This window comes from Magnolia sinica, chromosome 3 (genome assembly GCF_029962835.1).
Source record: "Magnolia sinica isolate HGM2019 chromosome 3, MsV1, whole genome shotgun sequence".
In the NCBI taxonomy this organism is placed as follows: Eukaryota; Viridiplantae; Streptophyta; class Magnoliopsida; order Magnoliales; family Magnoliaceae; genus Magnolia; species Magnolia sinica.
Window position 1 is genome coordinate 104,985,082 of NC_080575.1, and position 15,037 is coordinate 105,000,118.

Below are 15,037 nucleotides of genomic sequence, written 5' to 3' on the forward strand. Positions count from 1 at the left end.
ACAATGTAGTGACACAGCTAATATAGGCTTTACACAGAAAGAGATTTCTAATAAAAAATTTCTTAGCCTCTTTGCCTATTGCAGCCAGGGTTATAAATTCACACTCTATAGTCGAGTGCATTATGCAAGTCTGTTTCTTGGATCCCCAAGATACAGCTGCACCTCCTAGGGTGAATACTCACCCTCTAGTAGACTTATTGTCCCCTGCACTCGATATCCAACTCGCATCGATATATCCTTCCAATACGGCAAGAAACTCTGAATAAAATAGTCCTAAGCCTTTGATTGCTTTTAAGTAACTAAGGACTCAAAACTGGGATTACTAGCAAACCTACTCATAATATATGTTATATTAGGTCTAGTGCATTGCATAGCATACATAAGACTCCCTATAACACTCGCATATTCCAATTGTGCAACTGTTCTTCTGGTATTCTCTTTTAACTTGATACTTGGATCAAATGGGGGTTTTTGCTTCTTTTATATTTAGATGATTAAACTTGTTTAGTATCTTCTCAATATAATGAGATTGACACAAAGCATAACCCCCACAATATATTTTAACTTTAATACCTAGGATGGTATCAACTTCTCCAAGATCCTTCATTTTGAATATGGAAGATAAAAACCTCTTCGTTTCAGTCACACCTTCTATTTTATTATTTATTATTAACATGTCATCAACATATAGACAAATAATTGATGCAGCTACCATCTACTTTAAAATATATGCATTAAACAGCTACATTATGCATGAAACCATGAGATAGTATTTTGGAATCAAACTTCTCATGCCATTTTTTCGGTACTTGTTTTAATCCATATAGAAATTTGATTAATCTACATACTTTGTTTTCATTTCCTGGAAAAACAAATCTTTCAGGTTGTTCCATGTATACCTCTTCATTGAGGTCACAATTCAGGAATGCGGTCTTTACATCCATTTGGTAGATGTGGAGATAATGTATCGAAGCTAGTGCAATAATATCCTAATGGATGTTATCCTAACTACAAGAGAGTATGTGTTAAGGTAATCTATCCATACTTTTTGTCTAAAATCCTTAGCTACTAATCGAGCTTTAAAGGTTTGGATAGTCTCATCAGTGTGATATTTCTTTTTAAATACCCACTTACAACCTATGGGTCTAGAACTTAGAGGTAAGTTTACTAGTTCCTATTTTTAATTTGACATTATGGATTCTATTTTATCATTTATAGCTTCTTTCCAGAAAGCTGAGTCTCTAAAGGATACGACCTCTTTATATGTTTTAGGATCATCTTATATAGTCATTACTATAGGTATTTTTTTATAACATTTTATCTATCTCCTTTTACAAGATGGATAAAGATGCGCTGAGAGTCTATATAGTCATCTCCTAGACTTTTCTCTATTCTTGTCCTTTAAATCTTACGAGGTTCAACAGGAGCTTCCACTATCTGTGGAACTGTTCTATCTAGTTCTCTATCAGGAGTTTGGACCTCATTATCCTTTGACTCCAAGGATAGTGAGTTCTCAAAGAACTCAACGTCTCTTGATTCTATTATTATATTAGACTCTATATCGAGATGTCTATAAACTTTACTATTTTGTGCATACCCTACGAAGGCGCACTTAATAGATCTGAGTCCTAACTTAGTTCTTTTTGGATCAGGGGTTCTGCAATATGTAAGACACTCCCACACTTTTAAATATCCTAGGTTAAGTTTTCTTCCTCTCCATGCTTTATATGGAGATATTTTATATTTTTTAGATGGAATTCTGTTTAGTATATGATATGCTGCAAGCAATGCCTCACCCTATAGACTTAGTGGCAACTTTGCTCTTATTAACATTGAGTTGACAATTTCTACTAATGTTCTATTTTTCTTTCAGCTATTCCGTTTTGTTGAGATGTATATGGTGCAGTACATTGATGTATTAGTTCATGTTCTTCACAGAAGTTATCGAATTCATTAGAGAAGTATTCTCCTCCTCTATTACTACGGAGAATTTTTATCTTCTTATTTAGTTGATTCTCTACTTCTGCTTTATATATTTTAATCATGTTCAATGCTTCATCTTTGCTCTTTAACAGATAAACATACACATATCTATAGCAATCATCAATAAAGGTTATGAAGTACCGTTTACCTCCACGAGTAAAAATGTTGTTTAACTCACAGATATCACGTGCACAAGATCCAATACCTGAGACGATCTTTCAACACTTGGAAAAGATTTTTTCATCATTTTGGATCGTATGCACACTTCACATTTATCGGTTTCATTATCTGTGTATGAGATTAAACCATTCTTAGCCATGAACTTCAAGGTACTATACCCTATATGGGCTAGTCTATCATGCCACAGACCAACGGATTCAACCATATACACAGACGTGCTACTTTCATTTAGAAAAAACTTGACCATTCCGTTACAAGCATATCCCTTTCCAACAAAGTTTTCATTCTTGGACAGAATCAGTTTTACTAATTCGTACATCACCCTTATCCCTAGTTTACCCAGAAAGTCCCCAGAAACTAAGTTTTGCCTCATGTTTGGGACGTGCAGGACATTTGTCAGAATCACTTTCTTTCCAGAGGTGAATATTAGTTCGATGGTTCATTTGCCAACAACCTTCAATCGGACTTCATTACCCATTTGGACTTCTTGACCATCGGTCAATTCCTCATATATTTTGAAGGTTGATCAGTCGTAGCACACATATAAAGTAGCAGCAGTATCATACCACCAACCAGGAACTTTTCCTTAGATAGTATTCACCTCAGTGATGATGACCACAATATTGCCTTCTTCTACTACAGTTGCCTCTTTTTTAGATTTGTGATATCGGTATACTCGAGCATAGTGCCCATTTTTCCCACAAACATAGCATGAGCCTTTGAACTTTCCGTTCTTTTGGGTGTTTTTCTTGAATTCCCCTTTATTGGGTTTTAGGAAATCATCCTTCTCGGGATTCTTATTATTGGTATTCTCTACTTCATGTACCTTGGACGAGGCATTCCTGTTGTCATTCTTTTTGTCGCGATTGTGGGATTCTTCCTCAATTCTGAGATGTTTCTGTATTTATTCCAGTGTGTAGTCCTCAGTTTTATACAACAACTTCTTTCTATAGTCTTTCCACATCGGTGACAATTTAGTGATTATAACCCCGACTTAGAATGATTCAGGAAGATCAATTTTGATGGCTTTGATTTTGTTTACTATTAGCTGCAGTTCTTGGATTTGGGGTAACAGCGGTTTATTATCTACCATGTTAAAGTCAAAATACCTAGCGATGAAGAATTTGTTGGTGCCTTCTTCTTCAGCCTTGTCTTTGAATTCTAGAGCGGTCCAGATTTCCTTTACTGATGTCGTCTATTGGTATAGATCGTACAAGCGGTCGAAGAGCACGTTCAGAATGTGTCCTCAACACAAGAGTTCGTCTTCAGCTCGTTTGGTGCAGGCAGCTACTTGTTCAGGCGTGTCTTTGTCAGTTACTTCAGACAATGGCTGAATATTAGGATCTAGGATGTCGTAGATCTTCAGCGCTGTTTCAGCGCTGTCAGAAGAAATATCAATTTGTCTTGCCTTCTCGTGAAGTTGGTTCCATCGAACTGGTCAACATGAATCAAATCCCGATTCATTAACTTGATGGATGATACACTGTCGGCTTCCATCGCAAATAACACTTTAAGATTGTTGAAAATTTTATAGAATAATAGTATTTCTGTAAAATCTGGAATTCAAAAAAATCAAGATGATCTGAAATAAGGACAGGCTAAGGCACGTCTGAGAAGCTATCCTTCAAGCGTTATTTGCCCCTACTAAAAAAGATTGAGTATGCTGATAGGTTACAGGCAAACCACTTCTAGGATACGATGAGCTTGGTGTGGGTTTGCGTTCAACAAACACGAAAGCCCACTAATGGAACTCTATTACACACAGTCTGACAAAACAGAAAAGAAAAATCTCAAAAGAAAAGAGAAAGAAGTATTATGATTTGGACCACTGCACTGGTCAATTCTTCAGCCACTGGTTCAATTGAACCGTTCTAGACCACGTTGCTAGTCTAACCTTCGAGCAAATGTTTAAAGTTGCTGACTTGCTGTAATCACTGGAGTATAAGAGTTGAGTGGCTACTCAGTTCGTATTGGTCTGTTGGAGTGGGTTGAGAGATGGTTTGGAATCCCATCCAGACCCTATTTATATCGGCTGTGGTGGCTGGGGGGTTATGGTCCAGTGAAATAACTCCTATTAAGCCATTTCTAGCTGTTGGAAAACTAGCCATTTTATAACCGTTTTCTAACTGTTGTGCATGAGCCATAACCACTGTTGCATGTGACTGTTGTGAGACAGCAGCTAGCCGTTTTCTAGCTGTTGGGCTAGCCATGCAGCAGTTACGGCTGGTCTCTGCACTAATGGCACAGCTGTTACAGTTCTGCTGCAACAGCTCTTTTCAGCCTCTATATATATACTGGAGGACTCTCATTCAGTCCTCTAGTCTTCCCTTCAGCCCCACGCCCTCGCACCAAGCACGTGACCGAGACCGAGACCGAGCCCGTGCCCGTGCACGAGCGTAAGCGGGCGCGCGCGGGTGTTCCAGTGTTACGCACTAGAACACACAAGTCTCATGGTCAATGGACTATGTGGGCAAATAATAAGGTACTCCACTGTTTTCATATAAACCACAAAAAGTTCTCTTCTCTTTCCCATGTGGGACTATTCTAAAAAATCGACAAAAGCTTTTTTACAAAAACTTTTATATATTATATATATTTTTTATTTAAAATATATTTTATAAAATCACTTTATTTTATAACATCAGGGTTGCCCCTCAGAAGTCAGACCCGTGTGCATTCCGAAAATAGATTGGTTACTCCCCCTGCCACCAGCCAATGGCTGGTGGTCGGTGTTATGTGGGCACCACCATGATGTATGTGTTTTATCCATACCGTCCATTTATTTTTCTAGATCATTTTAGGGTATGAGTCCAAAAATATGGTATATCTCAATCTCAAGTGAAACACATTATAGGAAACCGGGTTGAAGAGGCGTCAACCATTAAAAACTTTTAGGGGGCCATTATAAGACCCGTATCCTAGCCTGTACTATTCTGTCGACTGCCGCGAACCTTCCCGTCGAATTCCGGCAACCTGCGACGTATAATCGATGTTTGCGCACAACCCTAAGCCGTATCCGGTAGATTTGAGTCGGCTTAATCCGAGACTTATATCATTGCGACCGCACCGTCGCCGCAGTCCAACGCCGCGTCTTACATACCGATCCGATACCCTAGCTAAGAGATGTGAGCCGGCATTTATTTCGAAGAAAACACTGCGCGTTTACAATCCAAAAGAATCTCTATAATATGTCTCATCAATCAATCACCTCATGTCAAGTACACACACCCATGCTTTCTTTCTCCACCAGTCAAGCAACCACCAAGTCAACTCTCATGTCAAGTACACCATCACCTCAACCATCACTCACATCCATCACCCATCTCTCACTCTCTCTCCCCTTACAACCCTCTTTCTCTCTCTCTCATTTCTCATCACATTTTCCCAAGCAAGAGAAGAGGCTCACGTCCAAGCTCTTCCATGAGAGAAAAATGAGTGTGTGTGGCTCACTTTCCCATCCCAAAATCCTTCATCCTAGCCATTCATCTTTCATCATCTTCCGTCAAAGTGAAGCACAAGGGGATCGGCTTTCCAACAGGACCAAGAAGATCGAACGGTGGGTGCTTATTAGGCTAGATTTTTCATGTTTTGATGATGGGCCAAATGAGGCCTACTGATTGATGGTATGGATCTCACTTTGGACCCTTGATGTGGTCGATAGACCACCTTAATCCTCATGATCATTCCATGATGGGGCCATTTTCCATGGACCCCACCATGATGTTTATTTTTCTTGCATAAAATGATGTCATCTAGACCATCCATTTTGTGTGGAGAAGGAACCTCCACCGTTGATCTTTAATTTGGTGGGCCCACATGTATTAGGACCCACTTGATGTATGATTGAATGCAAGGGAGGGCTCATAGTGGCGGAGCCCTCCATCACACGGGTCTCATCTCTCTCTCTCTCTCTCTCTCTCTCTCTCTCTCCCTTTTCTTTGTGATGATGTAGTTGTGTGGCCCACTTGGATGGACCCCACTTTGATGTATGTATTACCCATGCCATCCAACCCTTTCTTTTGGTAGCCCACTTCCATAGGTGGGGCCCACCTCAAATGTATGTATTATGCCAAACTGTCCAGCGTCAAAGGACGCTGGACGTTGATGGAAAACCAAAAATATTAGCCTTGGTTCAAGGCTATTTGGGTGGGCCGCTTGTGTAGGCCCCACCTTGATGTATAAATTCAATCCACACCATCCATCCCTTTCCTCGGACCATTTTAGGCGTTAAGCCAAATAATGGGGCCAATCCGACCTTCTAACAAGCCATAGTATAGAAAACAGTGATTTTCACCATTTAAATTCACCTTAACTTTTCTACATGCCTAAAGATGCCCAAATTGGGCTTATTGGATTGGCTTTGGACTATAGAATTCATTGGGTGAGATGGATTCTTCCGATGTGGGCCCTACTTATGAAAAACCGCCAGATTACACGATTTAAAAAATATATATATACAGCAGACGCTGGTGCTACCAGAGGCGGCAGGCAGCGCCTGCGGCATTTGGGGCAGACGGATAGCAGACCCACGGTCCAGCCGTGGGCCCCACCATGATGTGTGTTTTGTATATCCACACCGTCCATTTTTTAGGCCATTAGGGCAGTAGGCTGCCCTCCAAAAATCAGCCACATCCAAAGCTCAGGTGGCCCACGTTATAGGAAATAGTGGGGTTGAACCGTCTGCCATTGAAACACATTTTTGGGTTCACAGAAGTTTTAAATCAATATGAAATTTGTTTTTCCTATTCAGCCAAGTCCGTGCGACCTTATCAACGGTTGGATGTCAAATAAACATTGTGATGGGCCCCACGTGGGACCCCAAGATGTATGTGTTCTATCCACACCATCCACAACAGTGGACGGTGGAACCCACTATGATGTATGTGGTTTAGTCACACCATCCACAGCAGTGGACGGTGGAAACCATCATGGTTTATGTGTTTTACCCACACCGTCCACACCTGGACGGTGAAAACCACCATGATTTATGTGTTTTATCCACACCGTCCACACCTGGATGGTGGGACCCACCATGATGCATGTGTTGCATCCAACCGTCCAACCATTTGGCCAGCTTGTCTTACAAACTAGAGACTAAAAATAGGATAGATCTAGGGTTAGGTGGGCCACATTATAGAAAACATGGGTTGGAACGTCCACCATTAAACCCTTAGGCTATCAAATTTGGGACAATATGATATTTAATTTTCCTCTTAATCCAGATCTTTAAGACCTTATGATCAGATTGGATGGGGGATAAATGATTTGGTGGACCTTGAGAATTTTAATGGTGGAAATCATTATTACCACTTTTATTTGGTTGTGGCCCATTTGATGTACATATGAGGCCCAATTGGTGTGGCCCATGTGATTAGGCCCATTGTGATGTATTCTAAGGCCCATGGGTTATGGCTCATTGCAATGTACATAAGGCCCATTGGTGCGGCCCATTGATGTGACCCACTTGATGAATGTAAGGCATATGTGATATGACCTATTTGATGTATTTAAGGCACAATGGGATATACCTAAGGTCCATTGCAATGTGTGATTCCTCCATAGTTTATGTAATGATATTTATGGCGGGCCATGCCTTGGGAGCAATGTTGGTTTGACGTTCACATTGTAAGAATAATGTTGGTTAAATGTCCACATTATAACTCTCCCTAGTGCCCATTGATAGGCCCATACTTGTTGTGTATAGGCCATTAAGGCTCATATTCGTTGTGAGGATAGTTCATCACCATATAAAATGCTTAGTATAACTCCATGATTCATGCCCATACGCATCATATGTATGCCTAATATGAAGAATGTTTGATCATAGCATACGCCATTAGGCAGACTATTTATGGGACTCCTTATGAGGCGGAGTGCCCACATTATCGCGCCGTACGTGCAGGATTACTGCATGACTGGGTAGTGTGACTCATGCATCTCGCATAAATGTGACTTAATCATTATACGTCCTAGTGACATCGGGGTCGTGGCCTCCACAGACACATCGTGGATGGCCAGATGGGACACCGAAAATGCTTGGTTCTAGCACTGTGGGCACGTAGGATGTCCTTGGGTGAAAATTTCAGAACCTCCTTAGTACCAGGAGATGCTCCAACGTCTAGACCAAGTTGAATATGAGCGTCGGTGCCTATACATGAGGTCGTGTCTCCCACTGTGTCATAGTCGGTTGAAAGGGGGTGTGGCCTTATCCGCCTAAGTGAGGGGGCTATAAGCTAAGCTGAGTATGACCAGCTCGTAAATGGGTCAGCTATCGACAAGCCGAGTAGGTAGTGGTAAACTGTTGGCTAGGCGGATAGTGAGGTCTCTTCCACTCATTAGGCTGTACAGCTAGAGAGGAGGCAGTCGGTGTGGAGTGTAATAGACCCCGGCGATTTTCTCAGAGAGAAACCGTACTGATATGTGGACTTATTGAGCAGGAATTGCATATCCATTCATTTATTCATTCACTATCCACTTAGGCTGGTGGTGTGTAATTATTTGTTATGTGTACCTTCGTATGACCAAGATTTTGGTTGGGCGCACTACTAATCGGACTATCCAAATTTAGGTATGGGACTGGTTTGGATAGAAGTCTCTTGTGGTGGACTCTGTAGCCTGTGATAATATGTACTATCATCCCGACTTCGCATTCCAGCATAGTCATTTCATTCGCACCGCATATTACATTGCATCCTCACATCTGTTATTGTCTTATTGTGTTTTGCATCGCATAGCCTTGGTATGGCTGATAGCACTCATGGACTTACCAATATATTTTCGCTTACTCTGATATCGTATGATTCATAATCTTGTCAGTATTTCCACTTATTTCAATGATGTATGATTTATGGCTTTATAGTATACTTGACACTTATCTTATGCACACACTTTCACCACCGTCTAAGCTTTTGTAAGCTTATGCACGATAGATGCGTGCAGGTGGCGTTGAGTTGCAGTAGCGTTGAGTTTGGAGCGTGCAGCTATCCTCTGGAGCTTTAATTTCAATATTTGTATTTTCCTTTTTGCATTGTATTCAAATGATTATATTAGTGGATATGTGATGATAATGTTGCCTTTATGATTTGAGTATACTTGTGGTTATGCTTCTTATGAAACAAATGTATGTTAGAAAATCCTCCTTGTAGGATCCCAGGATCGGAACCTGGCGTATGTACGCTGGGGGCCGAGAATGGGGTACTACGGAGGCTGTCAGCACAGGGTTCGGCGATCGGAATCCCTGTAAATCCGATTTTCGGGTTTGGGGCGTGATAGCTATAAAGTTTTGGATTAAGCTAATCTTTGTTTTTTCCCTTCATCTAGGTCTGTATGACCTAATCAACAGATTAGGTGTCAAATAAATAGTACAGTGGGCCTTAGGAGGATTTTAACGATGGATATTCCTAAGGAAAATCCCCATGGTATGTCATGTAGTCCGAGTAGCTAAAACGATAAATAAAAACTTTAAATCTCCTGATATCAGGGAATTTTTTTTATAGATTTCCTATATTAAAAAACTAATAGTAATAATAATAAAAAGGTCATTTTGACTTTATAGACCAATTATTTCCGATATGGGACCTGATTAGCCTTCACGGATAGTGGATCTTCAAATGCTTAGTATGCCATGAATGTGATAGAGGTCGTCCATCCATATCTTCAAGTTAGTAGGCCCATGGTCAGGTCGTATCCATTACCGTGTAGAGCACTTCCCAGTTCTGACCTAGAGTTTTCAAGCCAGGATCCTTGGTATTTTAAGAGGTCCTGCGAAGGACCAGATCTCCCACCTGAAACCTTCGCACCTTCACTCGGGAGTTGTAAAACCGGGCGACCTGTTGCTATCGGGTTTCGGCCCTTAGCTGTGTTTGCTCACTTTCTTCTTTGAGTAAGTCAAGGCTTAAATCCATTTGCTTGACTTTCTGAGATTCGTCGTACGACCGAATTCATGCAGTAGAGAGTTGTATCTCGACTGGAACGACGACCTCTTCCCTGAAGTTTAGGGAAAAGGGAGTTTCTCTCGTATACGTCCGAGCGGTAGTTCGGTATGCCCAAAGAACATAAGGAAGCTCCTCGACCCAGACCCCTTTGGCCTTCTCAAGCCTAGTTCTGAGGTGGTTTTTGATGACCTTGTTGACAGCCTCTACTTGGCCGTTGGCTTAAGGGTGTCAAGGTGACGAATAAGCGTTACAAATTCCGAGCTCTTCGCACATGCTTCAGAATCGGTCATTATCGAATTGTTTGTCATTATCCAAAACAATTGCATGTGGAATTCCATATCGGTAGATGATATTTTTTCAGATAAAATCGGTGATCTTCTTATCGATAATTTTGGCCAGCGATTCGGCCTCTGCCTATTTGGTGAAGTAATCGACTGCGATAACAGTGAACTTAGTCTGACCTCTACCCATCGGTAATGAGGCGATGATGTATATCCCCCACTGGGCGAATGGCCTGGTCATGGGGGTTAGCTACTCAGGTGGCTAACGAGGTATCGCCGCGAATCTTTGACATTTGTCATATCTTCAGGCACACTACTTAGCATCTTCTCGGATAGTCGACTAAAAGTATCCTTGTCGGATAACCTTATGGGCAAGGGCTCGGCCGCCAGAATGGTTGCCACAAATTCCTTCACGTATTTCTTTCAGGAAGTACTCGGCTTCCTTAGGTCGGAGACACCTCAGATAAGGCAAAGAAAAACTTTTTTTGTACAGTGTGTCTCCCACCATGGTATACCGAGCTGACCTGGCTCAGGCCATGCGCGCCTCGAGCCTGTCTTTGGGTAGCTTACCTTCTTGAAGATATTCAATGATTGGGTCTATCCAGCTCGGGGTCGAGATGACGAGACAGACTGTTCCTTGGTTGGACTCGCTGATGCTGGAATATGAGAGGAACTCGACGGGAATTGATTTCGGGACGTCATCTTCGGTTGTTGTGGCCAACTTTGCCAGCGCATCTATCTTTGACTTTTTTTCCCTGTGCACCTGGACTACTTCACATTTTCGGAACTTACTGATGAGTTCTCGGGCTTTCTGGAGATAAGTGATCATTTTCTCTTCATTGGCCTGACATTCGCTGGTTGGCGATGAGCTATGAGTCGCTATGGACTTTCAAGGTCTGGGCCCCCATCGATGCCGCTAACCTAAGTCTGGTAAGCAGTGCTTCATATTCTACCACATTATTCGACGTTTGAAATCCAAATCTCAAGGCATATTACGTACAAGTCTGGTCGGGTGCCTAAAGGATTATCTCGGCCCTGCTGCCTTTAGAGTTGGAACAGCCGTCGACATACAATGTCCAGGTATGTTGGTCGGCTTCACTGCTCGAGTCGGTTAGATCCTGCTAGTCCTACTCATTGGTGAACTCAACAATGAAGTTGGCCACCGCTTGGCCCTTGATAGTGGTCCGAGGTTGATATTTGATATGAACTCACTGAGCTCGATTGCCCACACTTCGTGAGCCTTCCTGACACCTCGGGCTTTTGGAGCACTTGGCAGAGTGATTGGTTGGTCGGGACTATTATTGTATGGGCCTAGAAGTAGGGGCGGAGGCAACAAGACGATATAATCAAAGCCAGGGTGAGCTTTTCAATGTTGGAGTATCTGGTCTCGACTGCTACCAGTGCTTTTCTGACGTAGGACGTAGTGAACTGAGAGTTGCTTCCCTCTTTGTTCCTAGATGAGGGTCAAGTTAACTGCTGAGGCAGAGACTGCCAGATAAAGTAATAGCGACTCCCCTTGCTCGAGCTTGGAGAGCAAAAGAGGTGAGCCCAAGTACCATTTGAATTGTTGGAATGCTTGCTCGTAGTCCTTGGTCTATTATGTCTTCATTTTTCCTTTCAACTGCTAGAAGAACGGAAGACACTTGTCAGTAGCCCATGAGACAAAGCGACTAAGGGTGACAACTCTCCCGGTGAGGCACTAAATCTCTTTCGCCGTCATGGGCGAGCTCATGTTCAGCAGAGGTTGTATTTTGTCAGGATTTGCCTCGATTCTCCTCTGGCTCAATAGGAAGCCGAGGAACTTTCCTGAGTTGACACCAAAGGCGCACTTGCTTGAGTTCAATTTCATTTGATATCTTCGTAGGATTGCGAACATCTCCTCGAGATCGGCGGTATGATCTACCGCTTTGACACTTTTGACAAGCATGTCGTCGACATAAACCTCCATCGAGCGTCCTATTTGTCAAGCAAACATTTAGTTGACAAGTTGTTGGTATGTGGCCCCAGTATTTTTTAGCACAAAGGGCATCACCTTGTAGCATTAGAGCCCCTTATTAATGACGAAGGTTGTCTTCTGTTTGTCATACGGGTGCATGGTGATCTGGTTATAGCCTGAATATGCGTCTATGAAGCTTAAAAGCTCGTGCCCTGTCGTACTATCGACCAGCTAATCGATCCTCGGGCGGAAAAATTATCCTTATTACAGGCCTTGTTTAAGTCTGTGTAGTCAACGCAGACTCGTCATTTCCCATTGGACTTCTTCACAAGGACGACATTGGCGATCCAGTCTAGATAATAAACTTCTTCAATGAATCCAGCTCTCAGGAGTTTGTCGACCTCTTCCCCAATGATAGCATATCGTTCAAGCTCGAACGCCCGTTGTTTCTGCCTCACTGGTCAATGGTCGGGATCAACATTCAACTTGTGGACTATTACTTCCGAGCTGATGTTGGGCATGTTCTAATGGGACCATGCGAAGACATCGGCATGGTGTTGTAGAAGGTCCATGATCTCATCCCGCAAATTCGAGGATAGCAATGAACCGACTTGCACGGTACCGATCAGGTCGGACTCGCAAAGGGGGATAGTCACAAGGTTTTCTACAGGAGAGCCACCTTCCAATGATTCTTTCTGGGGTTCGAGGGAAGTAATAGCCATGGCATGGTGCTGTGCGCCTGCCCTCAAAGTTGTAGAGGAACATTGACGAGCTTCGTGCTGGTCTCCGATGATTTGTTTGACACCGTGCTTGGTTAGAAACTTCATTGTGAGGTGGTGGGTAAAAACCACTACTCGCATGGTGTTGAGGAACAGTTGTCCGAGGATGACCTTGTAGACAAAAGGACAATTGACCACAAGAAAATCGATCATCATCGTCATTTAATTTTTTCCATCTTCTGTAGTGACTGGTAGGAGTATAGATCCTTCGGAAGTAACTTTTTCTCCTGCGAATCTGAGCAGGGGAGTTCAGACGAGTTAGACTCTGGATCTTCCAATCCCCATTTTGTCAAAGGCGACGATAAAGAGGATGTCGGCCGAGCTGCCGGTGTCTAACAAAATTCGAAACATCTTACGGTTGGCTATAGTCGTTACCACCATTAGGGCATCATCATTGGGGTGGTGGACTCCTCAAGTGTCCTCTTCGGTGAATGTTAGTTCATAGGGAACCATCTTCTGCTCCTTTGGAGGTCGGCAAGAGCGTTGAATACAGTGTTTCAAGCTATTATGGCTGATGTTTCTGGCATGGGCCTTACGGGCTCGGTTCAAATCTCCTCCTCCCGCAAACCTACCAAAGATTGTGAGGATCTCTCCCATCGCTTCGTTGTCATTCCCATTTTTGTGCTACTTGTTCTATTGATCTGGTTGTTCCTCCCTTCGACTCACAAACTCTCGCAAATATCCGGCACGGATTAAGGCTTCGATCTCTTCCTTGAGGTCGAAACAGTCACTAGGGGCGTAACCATGGTCACGGTGAAAGTGACAGTACTTTCGCTTGTCCCGCTTGTCGACATCAGTCTTCATCTGGTTTGGTTACTTCAACAGACTTTTATCTCAAACTTCCATAAGAACCTGCTCAAGCGTAGCATTCAGAGGAGTGTAAGATTGAAACCTACTCTCAGGTCATCGATTTGGGCGTTGGCCCTTGCTCGAGTCCTCCTCCCTTCTCCTCTTATTGTTGACAGTGTGTGATTGTATCTCCCCACTACACTTTTTGTTCTTAGCTAAACTCCCGGCATTCCTGGTGGCCTTGCATGAGCTGAAAAGTTCCTCAACATTGGAGTATTTTTTTAGCTCAGTTGAGGAGGTCGGTCAAAGTCGTCGGAGGATTCTTGTCGATAGAGAAGAGGAATCTTCCCTCCTTTAGGCCAGTCATCATAGCGGCTAGGGCTATCTGATCTGATTAACCCACCACCTGCATTGTTTCTTAGTTTAAGCGCTGAATGTAATCTTTTAATAGCTCATCCTCCTTCTAAGTGATAGTGAGGAGGTGAGTCGCTGGCTTCCGCCTATCTTTTCCTCCAATGAATTGGGTGATGAAAACTTTATTGAGCTGCGTAAACAAACTAATGGATTTTGGTTTCAACTGCAGAAACCATTTCTGAGCTGCTCCAGACAAAGTCAAGGAGAATGCCCTATACATCACCCCCGCAGTCGAGGCATCATGAAGTTCCATCCCCACCCTGAAAGACTTTAGGTGCTCTGCTGGGTTGGCTGATCCGAAGTAGGAGATGATCTGTGGCATCCTAAATCTGGACGGGAGTTGAGCTTACATGATATCGTTGATGAATGGTGTTTCAGTTTCCTCCAACATTGCTTCTACCGAGGTTGGAACTTGCGCTCGGTAGTCTCGGCGTATGTCGCCGATCTGACCTCGTAACTCCTTGAGTTCTGCTTCCCAGGGAACTTCATTTTTCCCTACTGCTTCAGGAGTTTTCCCATGCCTTCGATCCTCTAACGTGTGACGTAGGTTGGAAGCGGCGAGAGTAGTCGTTCTTGCGGTTCACGTAGGCATTTAACTAGGCTTTCGTGGCTGTGATCCGACCTCATGCGGGATTAGGGGGCCATGCAGAGGTCGGGACTATTATGTGGCAGCACCATCTTCTGCCTCGTGACCTGGGAAAGGGTTCTATCTCTCTAGAATTTGCATTAGTCGATTCATAT